The following is a 27,142-nucleotide window of genomic DNA, read 5'->3' on the forward strand; positions in this document are numbered from 1 at the left end:
CTGTGGATTGTCCACTTGCCACGTCACCTGCCACATCACTTGCCACGTCACCTGCCACAAGTTTTGGATTGTCCACTTGCCACGTCACTTGCCACGTCAGCTGCCACGTCACTTGCCACGAGATGTGGATTGTCCACTTTCCACGTCATCTGCCATGCCACCTGCCACAAGCTGTGGATTGTCCACTTGACACGTCACCAGCCACATCACCTGCCACAAGTTGTGGATTGTCCACTTGCCACGTGACTTGCCACATCACCTGCCACGTCACTTGCCACATCACCTGCCACAAGTTGTGGATTGTCTACTTTCCGCGTCACTTGCCACTTCACCTGCCACGTCACTTGCCACGTCACCTGCCACAAGTTGTGGATTGTTCACTTGCCACGTCACCTGCCACAAGTTGTGGATTGTCCACTTGCCACGTCACTTGCCACAAGCTGTGGATTGTCCACTTGCCACATCACTTGCCACGTCACCTGCCACGTCACTTGCCACGTCACCTGCCACAAGTTTTGGATTGTCCACTTGCCACGTCAGCTGCCACGTCACTTGCCACATCACCTGCCACGTCACCTGCCACAAGTTGTGGATTGTCCACTTGCCACGTCACTTGCCACATCACCTGCCACGTCACTTGCCACGAGATGTGGATTGTCCACTTGCCACGTCACCTGCCACGTCACTTGCCACGTCAGCTGCCACGTCACTTGCCACAAGATGTGGATTGTCCACTTGTCACATCACCTGCCACATCACTTGCCACATCACCTGCCACAAGTTGTGGATTGTCCACTTGCCACATCACCTGCCACGTCACCTGCCACGTCACTTGCCACGTCACCTGCCACAAGTTTTGGATTGTCCACTTGCCACGTCACTTGCCACATCACCTGCCACGTCACCTGCCACAAGTTGTGGATTGTCCACTTGCCACGTCACTTGCCACATCACCTGCCACGTCACTTGCCACGAGATGTGGATTGTCCACTTGCCATGTCACTTGCCACGTCACCTGCCACGTCACTTGCCACGTCAGCTGCCACGTCACTTGCCACAAGATGTGGATTGTCCACTTGTCACATCACCTGCCACATCACTTGCCACATCACCTGCCACAAGTTGTGGATTGTCCACTTGCCACATCACCTGCCACGTCACCTGCCACGTCACTTGCCACGTCACCTGCCACAAGTTTTGGATTGTCCACTTGCCACGTCACTTGCCACATCACCTGCCACGTCACCTGCCACAAGTTGTGGATTGTCCACTTGCCACGTCACTTGCCACATCACCTGCCACGTCACTTGCCACGAGATGTGGATTGTCCACTTGCCATGTCACTTGCCACGTCACCTGCCACGTCACTTGCCACGTCAGCTGCCACGTCACTTGCCACAAGATGTGGATTGTCCACTTGTCACATCACCTGCCACATCACTTGCCACATCACCTGCCACAAGTTGTGGATTGTCCACTTGCCACGTCACTTGCCACATCACCTGCCACGTCACTTGCCACAAGATGTGGATTGTCCACTTTCCACGTCACCTGCCATGCCATCTGCCACAAGTTGTGGATTGTCCACTTACCACGTCACCAGCCACATCACCTGCCACAAGTTGTGGATTGTCCACTTGCCACACCACTTTCCACGTCACCTGCCACGTCACCTGCCACAAGATGTGGATTGTCCACTTGCCACGTCACCAGCCACATCACCTGCCACAAGTTGTGGATTGTCCACTTGCCACGTCCCTTGCCACGTCCCCTGCCACGTCACCTGCCACAAGTGGATTGTCCACTTGCCACATCACTTGCCACATCACCTGCCACAAGTGGATTGTCCACTTGCCACGTCACTTGCCACGTCACTTGCCACGTCACCTGCCACAAGTTATGGATTGTCCACTTGCCACGTCACATGCCAGTCACCTGCCACAAGTTGTTGATTTTCCACTTGCCACGTCACCTGCCAAGTCACTTGCCGCGTCACCTGCCAGGTCACTTGCCACGTCACCTGCCACAAGTTGTCTATTGTCCACTTGCCACGTCACATGCCAGTCACCTGCCACATGTTGTTGATTTTCCACTTGCCACGTCACCTGCCAAGTCACTTGCCGCGTCACCTGCCAGGTCACTTGCCACGTCACCTGCCACAAGTTGTCTATTGTCCACTTTCCACGTCACTTGCCACTTCACCTGCCACGTCACTTGCCACAAGTTGTGGATTGTCCACTTGCCACATCACTTGCCATCTGCCATGTCACTTGCCACAAGTTGTGGATTGTCCACTTGCCACGTCACTTGCCACAAGTTGTGGATTGTCCACTTGCAATTGCAATTGTTTAAAATATTTTTCTAATGGTTTTTCATCATTTGCAATCATTTTTGAGATTTTTAATGTAAAAAAAAAGGTCACCTTTAAAAACGCATATAAACGCAAACGCGGCTAAACGCGGTAGCGGCGTTTTGCCGCGTTTTACCGCGTTTTGCGTCTGAAACGCAGAAATTTTTGTTTCTGAACGCATTTTTTTGCTTCTGGAAAAACGAGATTAAACGCAACTGCATATAAACGGAAAAAAACGAGACTGTGTGCATGGACACATAGGATAACATTGAATGAGTTCAGGTGCAGTTGAAAAAACTGTCCAACTGCATCTGAACGCGCGTTTAACTGCGTCTCGTGTGCATGAGGCTTAAGGCATCATATCGTTTATTATGCTCTATATATAACTTTGTCCCACATGTATTTATTATTTCAGCAGAACCAAAAAATTGGAATGGGAATGTTAAACTAATTAAGTCTTTACTCCAGGCAGATAGAATAGCAATCCAATTAATGCAGCTATATATTCATTAAAAAGACAACTGGTATATTTTTATACACTGTTTTAGGTACTTCAGTTTCTCTTGCTGTAAGTCTCCTGCAATCCGTTATACAGCTGGATTTTAACTAGGGGAGAAATGGTGACTTCTAGGAGCGCATCGGGTTCTGCTGTATTTTACTTCTATTAACCAGAGGGGAGAGCAAGGTAGTCACTTTGCTGTTGCTCTTTTCTTGTCCAGTCAACAGGCTGGGAGCATCTTTTGGACCAAACTTTGCTTCTACTGCAGTGGAAGTCATACATCGTGATAAGCAGTTGGGCAGGGGTGCCTGAATAACAAAAATTGTGTGTCCAGATCCTTGGTCAAGTACAATTATTAAAGAAAATGTATTTTAATCGCATAGTTATACCCTGGCCTGAAATAGAGCTTTAGGCCCCTTTTCACACATGCGGACATTATGTCCGTATTTCATCCATCCGTTTGCGGATGAAATACGGACATACATGCATTCCTATGGGATAGCGGGTGTCTGCGGATGAACATCCGCTATCATCTGCCTCCGCAATTGTCCGATTCTGCAGACGGAGGAAAATCCTATTTTTCTATCCGTCTGCAGAGCGGACCGGATGAACACGGACAGACGGTCCGTGCTCATCCGATCCCCGTAGAGGAGAGCTGACAGGGCGGTCCCTGCACCTGTTATCCGCCGGCTCAGCGGGGACAACGGAGCGATCCCCGCTGAGCAAGCGGATCATCGTGGGGTGGATCATTACTGATCCGTCCCGTGTGAAAGGGGCCTTAAATGTACATGTTTGTTCTCATGGCCGTACTTTTGTTTTGTTATATTTTAGACATATTGACTACACCTGCTTCTCTGCAATACACACAATTTAATCGAGAATAAATAATTTTTTCATACTGTCAGGGGTTAGCTCAAGTGGGATCGCCTTCCCTGGGAAAAAGGCAGTCCAAACGGCAGGTTTTCTTAAAATATGACTTGTAGCCAGTTTTATTATAAAAGGTTGCATGAAAATAAAACCAACAAAAACAGAAAGTAAATCCTTGCCCTCCAGGCACCAACTAAACACTTGAAAGTTCCTACACTCACAGGTGATGGGCTTCTCCCAGTCACCCACAAAACAAAGATAATTCAGATCTTTTCTTTCACAAAGCAAACTTCACATAAAGTTGGTGGACACAAGTGGACTGCAAAATCTGTCCCGGAACCAACCGAACCAAGGTGGCTGGTAAAACTCGGACCTAGTTCTCTTCAAATGAACGCTTGCAAGGTGAAACAATGTCCATTAATCACTTTGCCTTTCATAGTGTCACATATCACCCCCCACCCACCTCTGCTCAAGCCCCTGCGGATGAGCAACTGTCTCAACCTAACAATGGAAACGGGAAAGGGCATCTGCGTTACTCTGGAGTTTGCCAGCTCTATCTTCCACCGTAAACGTAAAAAATTTAGCGGGCAGGGAACCTCCTTGTCACCCGACTGTGTTTCTTCTTGTTATCGCACATCCATTTAAGAGGGGCATGATCAGTGACTAGTTTGAAAGGTCTCCCCCAACATATATTTCAGGGCCTCTAAGGCCCATTTGATAGCTAAATATTCATTCTCAACATAGAATAGTTTTTTTCTCATGTCTGTTAAGCTTTCTGCGCAGGTAGACCACTGGGTGTTCCTCCCCATCTCTGACTTGGGAGAGTACAGCACCCAGTCTTTACCACAAACTCCTATGTGAAAAACCTGCTGTCATGCGCACAGGTTGTGCACAAAGCCTGCTTCAACATTTGAAATGCCTTCTAGACCCACCCTCTACCCTTTGTGAGATCTGTCAGTGGGGCTGCAATGGTGGCAAAATTGGGTATAAAACACCTGTAGTACCCTGCGATCCCAAGAAATGCACACACTTGTTTTTTACTTGTAGGTTAGGGCCACCTTTGAACCACCACAATCTTGTTGATCTGAGGCTTGATCAGCCCTCCACCAATAATGTAGCCAAGGTATTTGGCCTCCTCCAAGCCTATGGCACACTTTTTGGGGTTGGCAGCGAGTCCTGTTTTCCTAAGCGAATCTACTACTGCTTGCACCTGGGGCAAATGAGATTCCCAATTTGGGCTGTGGATGATGACAGTCCAAGTAGGTGGGTACATATTGGCGATGTGGTCTCGATGTCTTGTCCATCATCATTCTCTGGAATGAGGCAGGAGCACCATACAAACCAAAAGGCATCCATTTACACCGGAATGACCCCTTGGGGGGTAGAAAAGGTCTTCTCTTTTGCAAATTCTGTAAAGTAGTGAGTGTACAACTTGTATAAAAGTGTAAATTTGCTGTCCCCTCAAAATAACTCAATGCACAGCCATTAATGTCTAAAGTGCTGGCAACAAAAGTGAGTACACCCCTAAGTGAAAATGTCCAAATTGGGGGCCCAATTAGCCATTTTCTCTCCACGGTGTTAGAAGGTCTCAGGTGTGTTAAATTTGGTATCACTCTCATTCTCCCCTACAGTGCCTTGAAAAAGTATTCATACCCCTTGACATTTTACACAGTTTGTCATGATACAACCAAAAATATAAATGTATTTTATGTGATAGACCAGCACAAAGTGGCACATAATTGTGAAGTAGATGGAAAATGATAAATGGTTTTCAAACTTTTTACAAATATCTGAAAAGTGTGGCATGTGTTTGTATTCAACCCCCTTTTGCTCTGATACTCCTAATTAAAATCTAGTGGAACCAATTGCCTTCAGAAGTCGCGTCATTATTAAATAGAGTCCGCCTAAGTCAGAAACCATGAATCGGACCGAGACAGAAGTACAATTAAATCACGCTTGATTATTAAATAAAAATAAAAAGGTAAATAGAGAAAGAGTAGTCAAAGCGTAGCCAGAGTCCAGTAACCGGATCGAGTAGTCCGTGGAGAGAGATGAGAGCTGGCAATTAGCCGACAGCTGAGCAGCCAGCCCAGAGAAGGAAGGGCTAAGCCAGCCCTGACAACCTGTTTGTAATTTAATCTCAGTATAAATACAGCTGTTCTGTGAACCCTCTAGAGGTTTGTTTATAGAACTTTAGTGAAGAAACAGCATCATGAAGGCAAAGGAACACCCCAGACAGGTCAGGGATAAAGTTGTGGAGAAGTTTAAAGTAGGGTTGGGTTATAAATAAAAATCAAAAATAAAAATCCCATGCTTTGAACAACTTGCGGAGCTCTGTTCAATCACTGGAAAGAGAATGGCAGAACTGCAAACCTACCAAGACATGGCCATCCACCTAACCTGACAGGCTGGGCAAGGAGAGCATTCATCAGAGAAGCAGCCTAGTAGATGCCCTATACCTATTCTTGTGTGCAGTGTTAATTTTGACATCTAATTTCAACTTAGTTTTAGTTGTAGTCTTTTGACTAAAATGCCATTTGAGTTTTCGTCCTATTTTAGTCATCTAAATTGAATTAGTTTTAGTAGTATATTAGTCAACTAAAGTAGAATTAATTTAGTCTGGGAAAAGATTTTAGTTGGCGAAATTAACACTGATCAACCAAAAGATAGAGAAATTTGTTTTTGGATATTCTTTTGGTCGCGAGCTGGCAGCAGTTGTCACTTTACCTGCGTAGATTGCTAGGTGATAAGGCACAAAGTATTATTAGCTTTGTTCTGTCTTTAGGCTTGTAATTGGCAGACATTGTGCTGAAAGCTACATGTCTTGTCCACCCCAAAAGCCATCTGATTTTCATTTTTAAAGCAATGATCTGTAATCTTTTTTTTTTTTTATGACACTATCTTCATATTGCAGTTTTCTGACAAGCCTGAGCTTACTGAACCTATGCTTTTCAAACTAACACTTTGCTTTAGAATTGCATACATATCATTTATCGTGGAAAGAACCTTTTCAATGTCTGATTCAAGCTGTGCCAATGCTGTTCGTCTTTTGTAAATCTTTCTATCGCATTCGTCATTTAGTCTGCTATATATCATTAAATATACAGTGCCTTGCAAAAGTATTCACCCCCCTTGGCTTTTTCCCTATTTTGTTACAGTACAGCCTTTAGTTTAATGTTTTTTTTAATCTGATTTACTGTATATGTGATGGATCAGAACACAATAGTCGGGGTAAGTTGGTGAGGTAAAATTAGAAAATTTTATATACATAAAACAATTTTTCAGAAATAAACTGAAAATAGGCATGTGCGTATATATCACCTCCTTTGTTATAAAGCCCATAAAAAGCTCTGGTGCAACCACTTACCTTCAGGAGTCACATAATTAGTGAAATGATGCCTACCTGTGTGCAATCTAAGTGTCACATGATCTGTCATTACATATACACACCTTTTTGAAAGGCCCCAGAGGCTGCAACACCTAAACAAGAGGCACCACTAACCAAACACTGACATGAAGACCAAGGAACTCTCCAAACAAGTAAGGGACAATGTTGTTGAGAAGTACAAGTCAGGGTTAGGTTATAAACGTATATCCAAATCTTTGATCCCTAGGAGCACCATCAAATCTATCCTAACCAAATGGAAAGAGCATGGCATGACAGCAAACTTGCCAAGAGATGGCTACAGAGCAAGGGAGGGCCTTAATCAGGGAGGCAGCACAGAGACCTAAGGTAACCCTGGAGGAGCTGTAGAGCTCCACAGCAGAGACAGGAGTATCTGTACATAGTACGAGAATAAGCCGTACGCTCCACAGAGTTGGGCTTTATGGCAGAGTGGCCAGAAGAAAGCCATTACTTTCAGCAAAAAACAAAATGGCGTTTTGAGTTTGCGAAAAGGCACGTGGGAGACTCCCAAAATGTATGGAGGAAGGTGCTCTGGTCTGATGCCACTAAAATTTAACTTTTTTGTCATCAAAGAAAACGCTATGTCTGGCACAAACCCAGCACATCACATAACCCTAAGAACACCACCCCCACAGTAAAACATGGTGGTGGCAGCATCATGCTGTGGGGATGTGCTAAATACAGGGATATTCTTGAGCAAAACCTGTACCACTCTGTATGTGATTTGAGGCTAGGACAGAGGTTCACCTTCCAGCAGGACAATAACCCCAAACTTACTGCTAAAGCAACACTTGGGTGGTTTAAGGGGAAACATATAAATGTGTTGGAATGGCCTAGTCAAAGCCCAGACCTCAATCCTATAGAAAATCTGTGGTCCGACTTAAAGATTGCTGTTCATAAGAACAAACCATCCAACTTGAAGGAGTTGGAGCAGTTTTGCAAGGAGGAATGGGCAAAAATCCCAGTGGTGAAATGTGACAAGCTCATAGAGACTAATCCAAAGCGACTTGGAGCTGTGGTAGCTGCAAAACGTGTCTCTACAAAGTATTGCATGGGGGGGGGGGAATAGTTATGCACATTAACTTTTTCTGTTATTTTGTCCTATTTGTTTGCTTCACAATAATAAAAAACATCTTTAACCACTTAAGCCCCAGACCGTTTTCCAGCTAAAGGACCAAGCCCCTTTTTGCGATTCGGCACTGCGTCACTTTAACTGACAATTGCGCGGTCGTGTGACGTGGCTCCGAAACAAAATTGGTGTCCTTTTTTCCCACAAACAGAGCTTTCTTTTGGTGGTATTTGATCACCCCTGTGGTTTTTATTTTTTGCACTATAAACAAAAAAAGTGCGACAATTTTGAAAAAAACACATTTATTTTTTACATTTTGCTATAATAAATATCCCCCAAAAATATATACAAAAACATTTTTTCCCCTCATTTTAGGCCGATACGTACTCTTCTACATATTTTTGGTAAAAAAAATCCCAATAAGCATTTGATTGGTTTGCGCAAAAGTTATTGCGTCTACAAAATAGGGGAAAGTTTTATGGCATTTTTATAAATTTTTTTTTTTTACTAGTAATGACGGCGATCAGTGATTTTTTTTTTTTTTTATTGTGACTGTGACATTATGGCGGACACGCGGACAATTTTGACAAATTTTTGGGACCGTTGGCATTAATACAGCAATCAGTGCAATTAAAAATGCACTGTTTACTGTAAAAATGTCACTGGCAGTGAAGGGGTTAACCACTAGGGGGCAGTGTAGGGGTTAAGTGTGTGTTTTTTTTTAACTGTAGGGGGCGTGGCTTGGCATGTCTTTCCCTATAACAGGGAACAGACGATCAGTGACAGGTTCAGTAGGAAGCACGAGGAGAGGTCTAGACCTCTCCTCGTTCTTCAGCTCTGTGACCTGATCGTGGGACACCGGTGGCGATCGGGACCGCGGGTTCCGCGGTCACGGAGCTCAAGACCCACGTGACCCACGGCTGGGCACTTAAAGGGCAACGTACCTGTACGTACTTGTGCCATTCTGCTGACGTACATCGGCGTGAGGTGGTCCTTAAGCGGTTAAAGTTGTGGGCATGTTCTGTAAATTAAATGATGCAAACCCTCAAACAATCCATGTTAATTCCAGGTTGTGAAGCAACAAAACACGAAAAATGCCAAGAGGGGTGAATACTTTTGCAAGGCACTGTAGTAATATCTGTGACTGTTTTTCATCGAAAGCCCCGTACACACGAGAGGACTTATGTCCGACAGACTTCCGAAGGAGTTCTGCCGGAGTTCCGACAGAGTTCTGACGGACTTTTCGACTGAGCGGACTTGGCCACACACAATCACACTAAACTCCGACGGATTCGAACGTGATGACGTACGACTGGACTTGAATAAGGAAGTTCATAGCCAGTAGCCAATAGCTGCCCTAGCGTCGGTTTTAGTCCGTCGCAATAGCATACACACGAGCGAATTTTTCGGAGGGACCGGGTCCGGCGGAGTTCCGTCGGAAAAATTTGAAGCATGTTCCATATTCTCAAGTCCGTCAGACTTTGGCGAATCAAAAGTCCGTTGCAGCCCACACACGATCGAATAGTCTGACGGAATCATTCCGTCGGACTTTGGATGTTCAAAAGTCCGCTCGTGTGTACGCGGCATAAAAGAGAGATCAAAGCAACTGTACCCTAGTAAAGAAAAACATTACAAAATACTGTTTACAATTTAATCCACCTTTTCTTAAAACTGAAAAGGGATTTCAGACAACGGCTATTCTGTGGAGAATATTTTTGTTTATTATGTCCCCATGCCCATAACGAACTTGGATAAATGCAAAAAAAGCTAGCAACTCTGTGTGAATATCTTTTCCCTCCGCATTCCAAAGCTGTCAGTGGTGGCGTTGCAACAGTCACTTTACATCTCCTACTGACTTCCAGATCTTTGAATGGTCTAGAACTGCCATTATCAATCGGGGTTCCTCCAGAGGTTGCTAGGGTCTCCTTGAGCCATGGCTGATGGACCCCATCTGATGGTGCCTGCATAGTTTTGGGGCCAATACCACTTGGTATACAATTTATCTTTTTAACTGTCTGTAATGGTGACATGCAATTTGAGGGGGGGGGGCGCATTCCTCCCACTGGGCACCACTGTAAGGCGCATTATTCCCACTGAAATAATTTTGGCAGGGGTTCACCAAGATAAACACTTTTTTTCCAGATGCCTTTGGGGTAGAAAGGTTGAGACAGGCTGGTCTAGAACCTTGACAAAAGAAAGCACTTCTAAGGCTACTTTCACACAGGGGGCGTTGGCGGTAAAGCACAGCTGTTTTTATTGGTTCTTTATTGTTGTTTTAGTGGCGATATTCAGTCGCTAGTGAGGCGCTTTTTACCCCCGCTAGCGGTGAAAAAGGGTTAAAACTGCTGGCAAAGTGCCGATTTGGCGGCGCTGCCCATAGATTTCAATAGACATGGCTGCTTTAGGAGCCATGTATACACCACTCCTACAGCACTGCAAAGATGCTGCTTGCAGGGCTTTTTTTACCATCCTGCAAGCGCTTTTACAGGCGCTATGCAGGTACTAATTTCTAGCGCTATAGTGCCTCAGTGTGAAAGCCTAAAAGTAAACTTTAGGAGCCTGTTCAATGTCATATGGTGTCCCCCACCTTGTATGAATGACTTACACATATCTGCAGTAGAGCTATCAGTGCTAAATCATTTCAGCCATTCACTCTACCCACTGTTGCATTTCCAACACATGCAGTGAGTATAGTTTACTTTTAGAACTAATAGCAGGTTAAGGGCTTGTTCAACCCTGATGCGATGGGATTCCTAATGCAAAACAAGGCAAAATGCTTTGTTTCCAATCAGGTCAGGTCACACCACTGTGCTGTGGTGGTGTGCTGTAAAAAGAATTACAACTTGCAGTCCTTCTTTTTTTTTTTTTTTTTTTTTTTTTTTCTTCTTCACCACAGCATATTGCGACATAATCCACTGCATCGCACCACATTGCAGCTAGTAGAACTTTAACACTTTAACATATCAATAACGAGAACATAACAAAATATGCACAATTTACAGCCTATTTCACTGTCATCACACACCGACAGCATAGTTCTAATGCAGCTGTTGGTGTGAACCCGCTCTTAAAATTGTAGTAAACAGCATCAAAAAAAATATAGGCACTGCACTGGCTGGTTTAGGTTATAATGTGCTAGTATGCATTTCCATACTAGCACATTATGACAGACTTGCCTGAAAACAAAGCCATTCAGAGGCGCGCTGTCACCACTGAAGGGGCTTCCAGCTTCACCCGGTTTTCCTTCCGGGTTCGCGGGCTTCGTGATATGAATGTCCAAGCCAACCATTATGTTACTCACGCATGCGTGTGGTAGTTGCTGCTTACGCCACGACTCTAGGGGAACACCACGGTAATGTCACCGGCTGCATCTAAACGGTGCACCTTTAGGTGATATTTACTGTACTTAATATAGGCTTACTCGTAGGTAAAAATCATACAAGGGAGTTTACGCCTACTTTTAAGCGGGGTATACACTAAGTTTTTTATTTCAGCTGAACGAAAAAGAAAACAAGCGATGTTAGTATAGCGATGTCCCCTGCTGTACTATTGTATTCTGTCAGCTGCTTGTTTTCCAGACTGCTGTACACACTGGCCGATTGTCCTCCGGTTTCTGTTGAATCGACTGATACTCGTCCTGTGTACACCAGCCTTTACTACTTGAAGTGTCTTCCTTTTAATAATGTCATATGTTTTTAGATATGTTATTCGTAAATGATCTTTAGCAGCTCTGTTAATAATAAATCCTAGTACACACAGGCTGAATGGTGGGCGACATTGGCTGACGTTCAGGCCATGTGTATGGAAGCTGGTCCCGACAGAAGCGGCCGTGCATGCTGGAAAACCAGCGGCCGACCGGCTCCCAATCAGCGCTCTCAGCCATTGGTGATATCAGATCGCTAGTACAGCAGATCCGACTGAATCTGTCAGTTTTTATTCGTTCAATTTGCTGGATTGAATGAAAAAACCTGATCGCGTGGACTAGGCTTCAGAGTACTAGTAGTGATTGAACATACTACGCTGGCCAAATGTTTCGTGCTCTTCTACTGGATTCAGGGTATTCATAAAACCTGATTTAATCCTTGAAGAGGGAGTTAGCAGGTAGCAAATTAATTTTAATGTCTTCTACTAAGGAGATCTACTACTTTTCTTTTTAAAGCGGAGTTCCACCATATTTTTGAAATACGGCCCTTGGCGTTGCTGATCGCAATTGCATTAATGCCGTTAATGGTTCCTGCCATTGCTATGGCAACCTGCAATACGAGTGTGCCACGCTTTGTACACACCGCGCAGGCACGAGATCGGGAGGTGCATGCTGGGTAGCCAACTCCGTGTGGGCTTCAGATGCCCACACTGCAAATGGGAACTTGCGTGTTACAGAGAGTGCAGTGAGTACGTTGGATAATTAAATTACGATTACAAATACAGCATATGCCAGATTGCTTTAGATAAGCTGCGACTATCACGGGCGTGCTTTTAGGAATAAAAAAAACGGACTGGAGCTCCGCTTTAACCAGCCTTCCCAACTTCAGAAATGAAGGGAACATTAGACTGGAGTTTTTTGAGAATAGACGTTTCAGAGATTAAAACTCCTAATAAACATGGTTACTGCTGTTCCTGTCCCAGTCCTTGTAGGGCCATTGTTAAAAACTGAAATACCAGAGTATTAATGAAATTGTTTCACTATGTTATTGCTTGTACCAGATTATGTTTATCTTGAACAATCATTCCCTTAGCATGGAGCATATATGCTAGCATTGCCTAAGTGTTCATGATGATGGTTTAGGAGGAGGTAGGCTGTATAATGATCAGGCAGCATTTGATTGCGTGGTCAGCATTTTCTCCATCATTGTTGTTTTCATTGATTCCAACAAGAATGTTGCAATATATAGTTTTTATTTTTTATTAAAATGTCATTGAAAAATGAAATCATCAAAAACTGTCAATACACGCTATATTATTATCATTGTGATCATACTCATCCATCCACTAGAGCATTTGTTTTCTGTAGACTGCAAACATCCTGGTTGATCTTGCTGTTCACTGTCCGTTCTTCCTTGTCTGTGTCCCCGCTGCAGCTTGCAAGCTCTAGAACAGTGTTTCATAAACAGGACCAGGTCGTAGCTCCATGTATGCTCTGACAGCTACTGTCAAGAAAATGGCCACGAATGGACCGTGCTCACTCAATGCCAACCATGGACAGCTGGTGCAAGGGGGCAGAGAATTGGGCACAGGGTGGTACACCCATTCTATGGCATGCGCTAGGAGTGGGTGAGAAGGAGCGGTTCCATATCCTTGCCTAGGGCGCTGAATGAGCCCGTCCCCAAAACTGAGCCCATGTATCCATAAAGTTACACATGTGGGTGTGTATATACAGTGGTAAATGACATTTCCCCTCCCTCGCTTCTGCTCCATGTCCTCTTGTTGTTCAGCACTATAAGGGTGGGATAGAAGATGGTGATTGATGGAGACTTCACCTTCCAGTTAGTCCTAGCACATACACACAATAGTCACAGGCTGGAGGAGGGGCATGATACATCCTGTGATTGGCAGAAACTCTTCCAGATCTTCTTGCAGTGTGAACACAGTAAAAAAAAATGTTTGTCAACATAAATTCCGACTAAACCATGGTATTGCAAAAAATAAAATAAAAAAAATAAGCATTTGCTTTGAAATAAAGATTTTGTATAAAGCTTTAAAACACGTTGTTGCTATGAATTATTTATTTTAATTCTCTATTCTGAAAGCCTTTTTATGTCATGTGATTGGCACAGCACCAATTACTGCTATGCACACACAGATTCAAACTTCAGAAGTGTACTAGAATCTCCTCCCTCTGTCCTCAGAACTTTCCCTGAGGACAGGAAACATCATGTGACCTCTGAACAGCAATGATTATATAAGGTGCGCAGATGATGTTTTATAGTAAATTAAATATAGTGCCATAATCCTTATATATAGCAGGGATTTTGACAACTAAATATGTTTAGTATCACTTTTAGGGCTGCAAATAACAATTATTTTCATAATAGATTTGTTGGCCGATTTATTATTTCGATTAATCGAAAAATAACCTTAAAAAAATTGTGGTGTATAATTTTGTGAATACGTAAAGTTAAAAAAAAAAAAGGCAGTTATATTCTTAAATATCTACAGTATATGCAGTGGTATATATAAATAACCAACTATATGGTTAGGGAGCAAAAGCTCTAATCTCACTCAGAATAACAGACAGAAGAGATATACTGTATATACTATTAGCGGTTGAATCTGGTAAATATCATCAGACTCCAAGATCAAATTTTGTATTTAACCACTTCAGCTCCAGAATAATTTACCCCCTTCCTGACCAGTGCACTTTTTGCGATTCAGCACTACGTCGCTTTAACTGACAATTGCGTGGTTGTGCGACGTGGCTCCCAAACAATATTGATGTCCTTTTTTTTCCCCACAAATAGAGCTTTCTTTTGGTGGTATTTGATCACCCCTGCGGTTTTTATCTTTTGCGCTATAAACAAAAAGTGACAATTTTGAAAAAAACACAATATTTTTTACTTTTTGCTATAATAAATTATCCCCCAAAAATCTATTAAACATTTTTTTCCGCCAGTTTAGGCCGATATGTATTTTTCTACATATTTTTGGTAAATTAAATCCCAATAAACTTTTATTGATTGGTTTGCACAAACATTATAGTGTCTACAAAATAGGGGATAGTTTATGGCATTTTTATTATAAATTTTTTTTTATTTTTTTTTATTTTATTTTTTTTACTAGTAATGATGGCGATCTGCAATTTTTATGGGGACTGCTACATTATGGTATACGCGTCGGACAATTTTGCACATTTTTGGGACCATTGGCATTTATACAGCGATCAGTGCTATAAAAATGCGTTGATTACTGTATAAATGTCACTGGCAGGGAAGGGGTTAACACTAGGGGCGATCAAGGGGTTAATTGTGTTCCCTAGTGTGTGTTCTAACTGAAGGGGGGAGGGGACTATGTAGGGGAGATGACAAATCACTGTTCATTCATACTCTGTATGAACAGACGATCTGTCTCCTCTCCCCTCAGAACCATAAACTGTGTGTTTACACACACAGATCCTGGTTCTCGTGTGTGCCCCCGAGCGATAGTGACCGCCCCTACTGGCCGAAATTGGAAGCGACATAACATGACGGCGATCCACGCAGCCGAGCCATGTTGCCGCAGTACAACTGCGGCGGCTGGTCGGCAACATTTAAAGACCGTTTCTTCAATTTTCTAATTGTTATTGGGGTCAAATTGACATTCATTTTCAACCACAGTGACGGGAAAATTCCAAATATTACAGAATAGAAAACTTCATGGTCAAAGGAATTTTGAGACAGTGTATATGGTTTTTGTTCAGAAATGACATTCGCTTTAAAACTGAATGTTAAAAGTAAGTGAATTTTTTAAACAACATTTTTACATTCAGCAAATGTACAAAGATTTTTCGTATATATATATATTCTCGTCCAAAATTGATGTGTATGGCCAGCATAAGGCTGGGTTCACACCTAATGTAGTTTGCTTTTGATCTCTTTTTGCTGTGCGTTTTTGCATTTTTGCACACGTGATTTTGCTGCGATTTGTGTTTTGTTTTTTATGCTTTTTTGGCCAATTTGTTATTGGGCAGATTAAAAAAGCAAGATGCTGCAAAAACACATTACATGCTTTTCTGCAGCTTCTCCATTGAAGTCTATTGAACCAAACAAAAGCACCATTTTGCATTGAGAAAAGTCCTTGACCCTTTCCAGATAGATGTGATCATGTCCCATAGGAAACAATGTTAAATGAACTGTAGTGCGTTTCTGCAAAAAGCACCAAAAAACGCATTGGTGTGAACCAGGTCTCAGGTGTTTAGTAGCAGCAACATGCTTTTATTTCTATCACCTGTCATAATGGGGATTAAAAAAAAACTAAAATTGGCCCCTTTATAGTACAAAAAGAGCTGATAATCGCTACTATAAGGGGTCCATTTATACTGTGAAATAGTGAAAAGAAAATTATTATATATATTATATTTTTCCTATAAGTATATATTACTTACATTATATACTGTATAAAATAATAAATACACCCCGAAGTAGTATCTATGGGCATTATAACTAGGAGTCAGACATGAAGCTATATGAGGGGCGGAAGGGAGATATACATCTTTTATATTAAAGTCGTACTGAATGCTGAGACATTTTTTCATGGATATGATTATTTTATATATAATGCACAATACTGGTAAAAATTTACTTTAAATGTAATTGTAATGCCTTTTATTACCTCCGGTCTATCAGCCTCCACCTTCTCTGGGTACAGATGCTGATCTTTCTGATGGGGTCTTTTAAAGTCTTGTTTGTTGTTTAAAAAAAAAAAAAAAAAAATGTTATACTTACCTGCTCTGTGTAATGGTTTTGCACAGAGCAGCCCTGATTCTCCTCTTCTGGAGTCCCCCATCAATGCTTCTGGCTCCTCCTGCCTTCAGAGTGCCCCAATAGCAAGCTGCAAAGTGTAATATATAGCAAAGTAAAAACACTTCTGACTTTAGAACCACTTACTTCCTGCCCAGGACTACATGTCCCATGAGGCATTGCTTCTCACACATTCACAAGTTCTCAGGCACTTACTGACATGTATAAACGGTGTACTGAGCTGTATGTGTGCTGTGCTTTTTTTTTTACTGATATGTAAACAAATAATGCATTCTGTATGCAGGCCAACTAATTGGCTGGCCGATTAATTGATTATGAAAATAGTTAACTTTAGTTAAATTTTCATAATCGATTAGTTGTCGATTAATCAATTTGTTGTTTCAGCCCTAATCACAATATATTTACCTTTAATAAATAAATGAAAGTGATATTAAGGGTTCATGTTGTGTTAAGCGTGTTTTTTTTTTTTTTTTTTTATATAACGGGCATGTCACACTTGCCTGCTCTGTGTAATGGTTTTGCACAGAGTACCCCTGATCTTCCTCTTCTGAGTCCCCTGCCTTCTTTCCTGGCCTGTCCCCCTTTGCTGAATTCCCCCTGTGATGGACCCCGGTACTTGAGGAGTATAAGCTTCCCTTGCTCACAATAGTTCCAAAACAAGTTAAAGTGGTCACAAGATTGACCACTTACCGACCGGGCCATAGCCAAATAACGGCTAAAGCACTGTCTGATAACTCTGGGGCGGCGTACTATGATGTCCTCCCAGAATCGCACATGGGGTCCGTGCTTCTTGGGTTCACAGGACTCGGCTCATCATGGATTGTGGTAAAGGGCCACTGTCATCCAATGATGGAGTGATCAATGTAAACAAACCGGCATCACATCTGGTTCTCTCTGATGCTCACACCGATCGTGTGAGCAGAGGAGGGAGAAGTTGCAGCGCTAGGCTGCTTGAGGTTTTTATTTTGTCTTGTGCAAGTGCCCATCCGTGCCATATCAGTACCCAGCAGTGCCATATCCATGCCCAGCAGTGACCCATCAATGCTCTACAGTGCCACGTCGGTGCCCTATCAGTGCTCTACTATGCCACGTCAGTGCCCCATCAGTGCTCTTAACTGCCACATCTGTGCAAAACATGGCAAAATAGAAGTTTTAAACGTGGGTTACTGTCAAGTTAAATCGTTCAGGAGAGGTTGTAAAACGTCCCGTGTACATGAAGCCTAAAGGATAAGTTCACCTTTCGAAAAATGATAAGTGTTCCACCCTTTTTTAGGGTGGAACATGTTCCCACTGCCTTCTCTCCCTGTGACTGAAGTACAGGGAGAAGTTCCTCGTACTAGCGGTGAATGAACTACAAGACCCAACATTCGTTGCAGCTGTTGGCTTGTAGTTCTCAATGAACTACCACAGCGATGTTGAGTACTGTGGTAGTGTGGAGTCTTCCTGTTAGGCCCCTTTCACAAGTGCTGCCTGATCAGGCAGACCTGATCGAACCCTTGATTCACCTCTATGGAGCGGCGGGTGTCAGCAGTGACATGTCCGCTGAGACCTGCTGCTATCCGATCTTCTCTGCCAAAACCAGACGGATAGAGGTCCTACTTTCCATCCGTCTGGTGGATCGGATTGGGATGGAATCGGGTTAAAACAGACAAGTTGTCCCTTTTTATCCTATCTCCCCATAGAGGAGAGCGGGATTCTTGTCCATCTCCGCTCTGCTCAGTATAAACAGAGATGGACCTGTCACCCACCTGCTTAGCGGGGATCGGTCGGAGTGATCCCCCGTTGAGAAGGCGGATCCTGCAGAACCGAGGTGACTGTGTGATAGGGGCCTTCATGTGAAACTTCCTGCCCATACGAAGTACAGGCAGACGCCTTACACTGACAGTTTGCAGGAGACCTGCATGGCAGCAGCAGATAGCAGCCATGCAATTGTTTCCAGACTCCTAAAAATTATCTTTTTGTAAATGCCCATTTTTTTTACCTGCAAAAAAATGTGCATTTAAAAAAAAAAAAAGTGAATTCATCCTAAGGGTCTTTTATGGTTTATGTGTTGGTGTGCTGTCGCACCATTCTTTGTGAATGGCACTCAAATGCACCTCAAAAATACAAATATGCTTGCAAAACACATGGTTTTCTGTGCATTGCTGTGTGTTTCAACCTATTCATTTTGAAAGGGCTGTTTAACACTAGAACATGTGATCTTACAATGCACAGCATTATTCTATAAATGTACCCACCCTGCTAAAATAGGCCCCTTTCACACGACAGGCCCGCTTGGATCGGCCTGTCTGTTTTTCCGGCGGACCACCTATTGACTTGTATGGGCAGGCGGATGTCAGCAGAGATGGGTCTGCTGACACCTGCCTGCCGTCCGATCTGAAAAGATCCGCTCAAAACAGACGTATGGCGATGTGTTCACCATCCGTTCACTGGATGGGGTCGGATGAAAACGGACAGGTGGATCCGTTTTCATCTGATCTCCCAGAAAGAACAGCGGAGCTCTGACAGGTCTGGCCTGCACAGTGAGCAGAGACAGACCTGTCATCCGCTGGCTCAGCGGAATTCAATGGATTTATTTCCCGCTGAACTGGCAGAGTCCACTGAGAAGATCTACTGTAGATTTGTAATTTACAAATAGTACCAGATTAAAAATAGGAAATAAAAGAACCTACTCGTGGAACATTTACGTTTTATGTTGAATCTGTTTTATTACGTTTGAAACAAAATTAAACAATACAGAATGAAAGCATGTGAGAATAATCCTGACCCCAACGGATATACAAGTATACAGTGATAGCACAATAACAACAATAGAACAAGTATTGCATAGGTATTATATAATATAGGTATGTAAGGCATGGTAAAATGAGCATACTGACTGTATTATTAATTAACCCGTAGTCCACCGATAACAAAGTTATAAAAAAAAAAACTCCACATACATGGCATGAAAATATGGTGGCGCTACCGTTAAGATGACCACCACCTTATGTACATATTAATGAAAAAAGGGTTAGGAAAGCACAAAGGGGAAAAACACAGAAAGATTGGGGGGGGGAGGGGGAAGTAGCCAATTATACATAAGAGGGCCCAAGAGAAGCATCATTAACTGTATCTGCTACAAAATCATCAAAATTGTTGGCGAACCGGAAGTGCAACCATACAGTCCACATAATGGTGTGGGATTCACTCTTCTCAGTATCCCACGTGACCATACATTTTAGGTGTTTGATCTTGTCCATTTCACAAGTCCATTCAGAGAAGGAATTGCCGTTTGGCGCCACAATCTAGCAATAACTGAGCGAGCAGGCTTCAAAAAATTACGAATTAAGCTCTTTTTGATTTGCTTATAGGAACCTGGCAACATAGACAGTATACATATGCAAGGTTCATTTGTGAATTTGTCCCCCACAAGTGTGTCATAGATATGGAGAATTTTATCCCAGAAGGGAGTATTTCTTGGGCAAGTGCCCCAAATGGGTGCCATGGAGCCGGGGACGCATAAGCATCTCCAGCACAAATCTGTTCGTTAGGATCAATTTTATGTAGAATAGAGGGGCAGCGATACCAACCTTGACACAATTCGGTAAATTCGTTCTTGAGCATGATATGAGATAGACAACTTAAAGGAAAGCACCAGTGTTTTGCCCCATTCCATATCATCAGTAGATACATTAAGTTCCCATTCCCACTTTGAAAGAAATGGGGGTGGATCTGGGAAAGAGATCTGAACCAGAATCTGATATATCTGGGATAATGCGTGGTCTGGTCTGTTAGATTGGAACAACAACGACTCAAAGGCTGTTTGCGACCTATTCAAGTCGGCAATGTTTTGTACTTTGTCTAGAAAGTGTGTCAATTGGGTGTGCTCAAGCCAAGCACCAGTTGGATAATGACATGCAGGGAGCATGCAGGATAAGGGAATTAGTTTACCAGCTCGGAGCATATGGCTCAGCAGAAGAGCATCAGCTTTTTGCCATGAAAGAAATTTAGAGTTAATACAAGTCAGAGAGAGAATGTAGTCCAAAGAGTCGGGTCAAGACGCTAGGTCTCGAGGACAGCAAGCCTTTGCTAAGGTGACTGTTCCAGATTCGTAGCGTAGCAGCAGTCATAAGTGGCAGTAGGTTAGTAGGTCGCCTGTGTGTCGGGTGTCCACAATACTGACTTGAGGTTGGGAGAAATCAGGTAATTTTCTAATGACGTCCACAGCTTAGTGGATTTACCATGGTACCAATCAACTATCCTGATTAACGACGCTGCATAAAAATAGAAAAAGTGGTTAGGAAGAGCAACACCTCTACTCTTAGGTAACGCTAAAGTGGAAGAGTCAATCCCAGGTCTCTTCTGCTGCCTGATAAAATCACAAATAGTTCTATTGATCGCCTGGAAGAAGCCTCACGCACGCACGCGCGCGCAAGGGGGGGGGGGAGACAAAGATCGCCTTGAAGATGTATAGACATCATTTAGGCAAAATTTCCATCTTGACATCATTCATACGGCCACACCAGGAGATGTTCATATGTCATATGTTTATCATATGTTTTAAGATATGTATGAATCATCCACATGGGGGGCATATAATTGAGATTTGTCAGGGTAGCCAAGGAGGTAGAAATCTGAATTGCAAGGCATTTAATAGCATTCTGCTGCCATTGAAACACAAATGTAGCCTGAAGTTGGTATAAAGTAGTTTTGGGCAAGGGTATGTTGAGGGCCTCAGTTTTCTCGTAGTTTGATTTGAATTTGCATACTAAGCCAAACTCTGTGAATGCGTTGACAGTGGCTGTCAACACCAAGAGAGAGGTACATATAATTACAGTGCAAACATAGGCGATTAGATAATCGCACAAAATCGCATAAACGAATACATAAGGAAAAGGTAAAATGGATATTCAGATATTAAAACATAAAGAGTGTATACGTTATATGAACTTCTAAATAGAAAAAAAGGGGCTTCTATATGAAATGGAAACCGCATGGATGTATTCTTAGATGTCACATAAAAATACAGTATCAGAAAGTACATATAATCCAAGGTATACTGTTGCAAGTGATTGGATCAATGAAAAAAGGGCACCATATATAGATAGAACCACATATTAGAGTCCATAACATTATGATACAGTGATATTCATGCAAACTGATATAAGGCGGTGATGTATTTTCTAGAATTCTTTGTTAAATTCCCATGCGATCAGTGATTGAAGTGACACCCAGGATAGTGCCTCCACCTTCTGAGAATAAGGGGGGGATGGGGTAGTCACGGGCTGATGGCGGTGAGTCAATCGGCCATGTATGGTAAGTATACGGTAAGTGTGGATGAGGTCCAAAGGGCAGGCTATTCAAAACTTCTCTTTTTGTTGGTAAGTGAGCAACACAAAACACAACTCACCACAAGGGTACACCGATCGGGTTTAAAAGACAAAATGCTCAATCATCTCCATCATCAATCGATCGATGGTGTTGGGAACACAGATCATCAACCGCAATCCTCCAAATAAAAGTAGTGGTTTCAAAATATGAAAAAAAAGAAGAAAGTGCATCCACATAGTGTAAATCTAAAAAGGATAGGAATTTATTAAAAATAAATGTCCGACACCCAGGCAAATGGGTGCTGGTATAAAACAGGTTCAATAGAACTGGTAAAAGAGACATTTGCACTATGTATTCAACTTCAGCGTATGTAAATCTGCGCATCGGTACAGTTGAACATGCCGTAAATCCATGGGAATGTGTTTTGTGTATAGTTTACATAGCATTATCTCATTGCACAGCTCAGCACAGCAAACCCAACAACATGTTTTAGAAGTAGGGCTTGTGCTGTAATAATGCAGGAACTCGTCTTGCAGAACCATGCCTTGTTTCTTTGGTAATGAGCCATTTTACTTCTTATCAAGTGAGCAGATGTTCTGAAATTTGTGTGAACTTGTTTTTACTGTCTGTGTTTCCTGTTGCTATAAAAAGTATGTGCTTGTTATTTCCAATCCATTCTTTGCTTTGGTTAAAGGAGTACGACCTCTTTTCTGTAGTAGAATCTTGTATCTCGTGAGAATACTGAATTCAGCGGTTTAATTTTAGACAATTGCATTTTCCTAGCAGTACACAGTATATCTGCAGTTTCTGTATTCTGCAAGTTATCGTCATTGAATCACAGTGGACTCATTTATTTATTTTTAGACACTGATCAACAGAAATAGGCTCTTTTATGTCAAAATCAGAATAAACTTCTGCCAAGTGATTTAAAGCTTTTAAAGTTTGATCCACTTGTATTTGGCCTTCCCCTGTTCCTCCTTCCTAACTCATCAACTTGCTAATTATTTTTTAATGTTATAAAACCTTTCTGTTATTGCATAGCTCCCAACTGTCCCTGATTTGGAGCCATGGGGGTTATTTACTAAAGACAAATCCACTTTGTACAACAAGTGCACTTGGAAGTGCAGTTGCTGTAAATCCGAGGGGGACATGCAAGGAAAAACAAAAAACGCATTTTAGTTTGCACACGATTGGATGTTAAAATCAGCAGAGCTTCCCCTCATTTCATATCTACTCCTCAGATTTACAGCGACTGCACTTCCAAGTGCACTTGTGGATTTGTCTTTCGTAAATAACCCCAAAGTCCCTCTGTCCCTCATTCCTCCTCATTTGTCCCTCATTTTGGTCTGATCTATATAGCTGTATATAAAATGCACTTTTTATCTATCAAAGTGTTTTCCAGCGCTAAACCAAAATTGCTGCATTTGTCAATTCCAAAAGCCAAGATAAAGGAATAATAGTGTTAAAAAAGGCATTTGTGAGTTTAACCAATCTTGTTTTTTTTTTTTTTTACAATTCTCCTTTAATGGGGCGTGGCAAGGGGTGTGTCCTATGCCCGCATACTTTTGCTAATAGGTGTCCCTTATTCCCATCTCAAAAAGATGGGAGGTGTGTTATTGCTTACCTTATTTTAGACCAAATTATGTAAACACTGTGCCTCAGTGCTTCTGTATGCAATGGAGACAGATCATGGCTGGTAAGAGGGGCAAACGGGTTGCTGTGCATAGCTTTATTAAAAATATCAGAGCACTGTGCTTCAGTACTCCTCTCAAGGGTCCTTAGCCCTGATCCAAGCAGTGGGCTGGCTGTTGGAATAAGTTATGCAAATCTCAACATGCCTTAAGGGGGGACGTCAGCCTGGAGGAGTGGGCATTCCTAGACAGACTACCTTTTCATTAGAGGTGCACATCTTTACTGGTCTCACGATTCGATTCGATTTCAGTTAGATCCTGCAATGCATCACAGTGCATCCCGATTAAGGCCCATGGTCTTCATCAAAAAATGTAAACGGTAAGTTCACTTTTTACAGAAAAATCTGTAAGGTGAGCTTACAGAAGATGCCCTCCCCACCCCCTCCTAAATGTGATGAATGGAGGGCATGAAAATGGAAGTTTTAGATAAGACTTCCATAGAAAACCATGCAATTTTTGGGAGAGGCTCCATCACGTTTTGATTATTTATGAGCTGATCACCTGTCCAGAGCAATGATCCGATCATATCGGTCTATGTATGGCAGATGGTATCAGATCTAAGGAATGAGAAGAAATGTGTGCCCTCCATGTGTAGGGCATCGCCTCACCTACTCGCTGGGGGTGACTAGATGATTATCGCTAAAGGTTGCTATAGCCACTAGCAGTAATCACTGTCTTCTCCCGGTGGGGACGGCTTCCCCTGTTCTCCTGCTGGGAGAAGACAATGGTCCGGCAGGAGGGATTCCTGCATCAACAGTGTCTGTGTTGATGGGGGAATCAAGCAAATTACTTTCCTGCAACCTGTGGTTGCAGAAAATAAATTTGCTCCGTGTATGGCCGGCCTTAGTGACCCTGGCTTACACAATGAAAGAGGTTTGCCTCTCCCTGATTCTAAACGTTTTACTGTTCACTGATATCCCACAGGCTATTAATTAGCCAGTGAGTTGTCTGTGAGTGACTTTATCTTCAGAACATCTCCCGGATACTAGACATAGATGTCTTGTGGGGAAGAGCCAAGCACTTAAACAGGGTTAGTATAAGGCCTCATGCACACAGGGCATTATAAAAAAATGAGCTGCCACTACCAACGCCAGGAAAAAACAACTGTAAAAATGTGCCTTTGGTAGCTTTTTGCATTGGCATTAATGTGCGTGGGGTCCCCCCCCCAAGATCCATACCAGACCTTTATCCGAGCATGCAGCCCAGCAGGTCAAGTAAGAGGGGGGACGAGCAAGTGCCCCTCCCCCCTCCTGGACCATACCAGGCCACATGCCCTCAACAAAGCACCTTGTCCCCAAGTTGATGGGGACAAGGGCCTCTTCCCGACAACCCTGGCCGGTGGTTATTGGGGTCTGTGGGCGGGGGGGGGGGCTTATCGGAACCTGGAAGCCCGCTTTAACATTGTACCCCTACCCATTCACCCCAAAAAAAGTGTAAAGAATGAAAACAGTACACGTTTTTTAAAGTAATTTATTAAGGCAGCTCCGACGTCTCTTCTGATTTCTTCTCCCTCTTCTTCTCTCTCTGCTGATGTCTCCCCCTCTTTGGTTCTTCTCGTGCTGTCTTCTCCTTCTGCCAGGTTTCCTCTCTGCACTGTCTTTTCCCTCTGTTCTTTCTCTGAAGTTCTCTCAAAGCTCTCTCCTGGTTGTAATGCTAGGTCCGCCGTGTGCCATTACTTAGAAAAACATGGGGCGGGGCCACCCGGTGACATCATCCGGAGGCCCCACCCTCTTGTGATTTCACCGCCTGGTGCATGATGGGATGATGGATCTTGGGGGGGAACCCCACGCCAGGTTTTTTTTTTCATTTTGACGAGGGGTTATCCTTCAAGATCCTCAGCACACAAGGCGTGTTCCGCAAGTCGTATCGTCATGATCCGACTTCTATTCAAATCAATGGGCTCCCATAGGGATTGAAAGTGGGTTGAAAGAAAAAACTGACCCGATTCTACCACACATTCAAAGTGGATACACAAGACCGGACTTTCCGGCATAAAAGGTCAGACGGAATCATTTCATCGAAAATTCAGATCGTGTGTATGCCTCATCTGACTTTTTTTTTCCAAAAATTCTGACAGACCTAGAAATAGAACATGTATTAAATCTTTCCGAGAGAATCAATTCCTATCTGGAAAACCATTCATGTGTATGCTATTCCGACAGACCAAAAACGCTATTGGCTACTGGCTATTGAACTTTGTTTTTCTAGTCCCGCCGTACGTTATTGCGTTCTAAACGAACGGACTTTGGTGTGATCGTGTGTAGGCAAGCCTGTTTCAGCGGTACTCCGTCGGAAAGACCGTCAGAGTTTAAAAACGGTCGTGTGTACAGGGCATAACACATATCAAATCTGCAGTCTATTGCCTGCAGCACCGATCAAGTGAAAAGATACCGACAGAGTGGTTGAACAGAAATCAATTGGTTGATCCTCTTCTGTTCAACCACAGTGGCACCATATGTCAAAATCCGTTCAATCTCTGCTGAATTGGCCGAGCTTCGATCCATGTATGGCCAGCTTTAGTTTCTGTTTGATCTACAGTTGCCATGGTGTTTGGTGGCTTTAGTTCTCTTTTAACAACTAAGGCTTCATGTACACTACAGCTCCTAAACTTGAGTTTGGGAGCTTTTGGCGTTTTTGTTGCCAAAGCTTCTAAACCAGGGGTTGACAAATTTGACAAATTTGCTTGGAATCTAGGAGCCAGCTAAAAAAGTGCTAGAAGAAGATAGTAGAGGAGTCCGGCGAGAAGACCCCCGAAGACAGAAGACCCCCGGAGCTGTGCAATAAACTATTTTATCTTGTGTGTTGTCTTTTTTTTGTACTTTATTTTACAGGTGAATGGGTAGGGGTACATTGTACCCCATACTAATTCACATAGGGTGGGGGGCCGGTATCCGGGGGCCCCCTTATTAAAGGGGGCTCCCGGATTCCGATAAGCCCCCCGCCCACAAACCCCGACAACCAACGGCCAGGGTTGTCGGGAAGAGGCCCTTGTCCTCATCAACATGGGGACAAGGTGCTTTGGGGTGGGGGGGTCGCACGCCCCCCTCCCCCAAGGCACCCCCCCATGTTGAGGGCACGCGGCCTGGTACGGCTCAGGAGGGGGGGGCGCCCGCTTGTCCCCACCCCCTTTCCTGGCCGGCCGGGTAGCGTGCTCGGATAAGGGTTTGGTATGGATCTGGGTGGGGACCCCCACGCCGTTTTTTCGGCGTAGGGGGTTCCCCTTGGAATCCATACCAGACCCAAGGGCCTGGTATGCTCTCGGAGGGGGAACCCACGCCAAATTTTTTTAATAAATTTGGCGTGGAGTTCCCCCTTCAGAGATCATTCTCTGATTGGCCACGGCAAAAGTCGCCTGGCCTGGGGCGACTTCTAGGTCGCCCCAGGTCGTGTCTAAAAGTCGTGTTCAAGTCGTCTCCAAGTTGCCTCACAAAGTTGTCCTGAAGTCGTGTCGCCCCTGTGTGAACCGAGCCTTAGGCTCCATGCACACTGAAGCT

The 27,142-nt window shown here is 43.4% G+C and overlaps 1 protein-coding gene across 19 annotated transcripts in view; it reads left to right on the forward strand.

Annotated features, from left to right (window-relative positions):
• BLTP1 (bridge-like lipid transfer protein family member 1) overlaps window positions 1-27,142 on the forward strand; it is a 454,074-nt gene that overhangs the window by 22,950 nt on the left and 403,982 nt on the right. The window lies entirely within an intron of this gene.

This window comes from Lithobates pipiens, unplaced genomic scaffold (genome assembly GCF_037356315.1).
Source record: "Lithobates pipiens isolate NorthernLeopardFrog02 unplaced genomic scaffold, aLitPip1_a1.2 Scaffold_13, whole genome shotgun sequence".
Taxonomy (NCBI): Eukaryota; Metazoa; Chordata; class Amphibia; order Anura; family Ranidae; genus Lithobates; species Lithobates pipiens.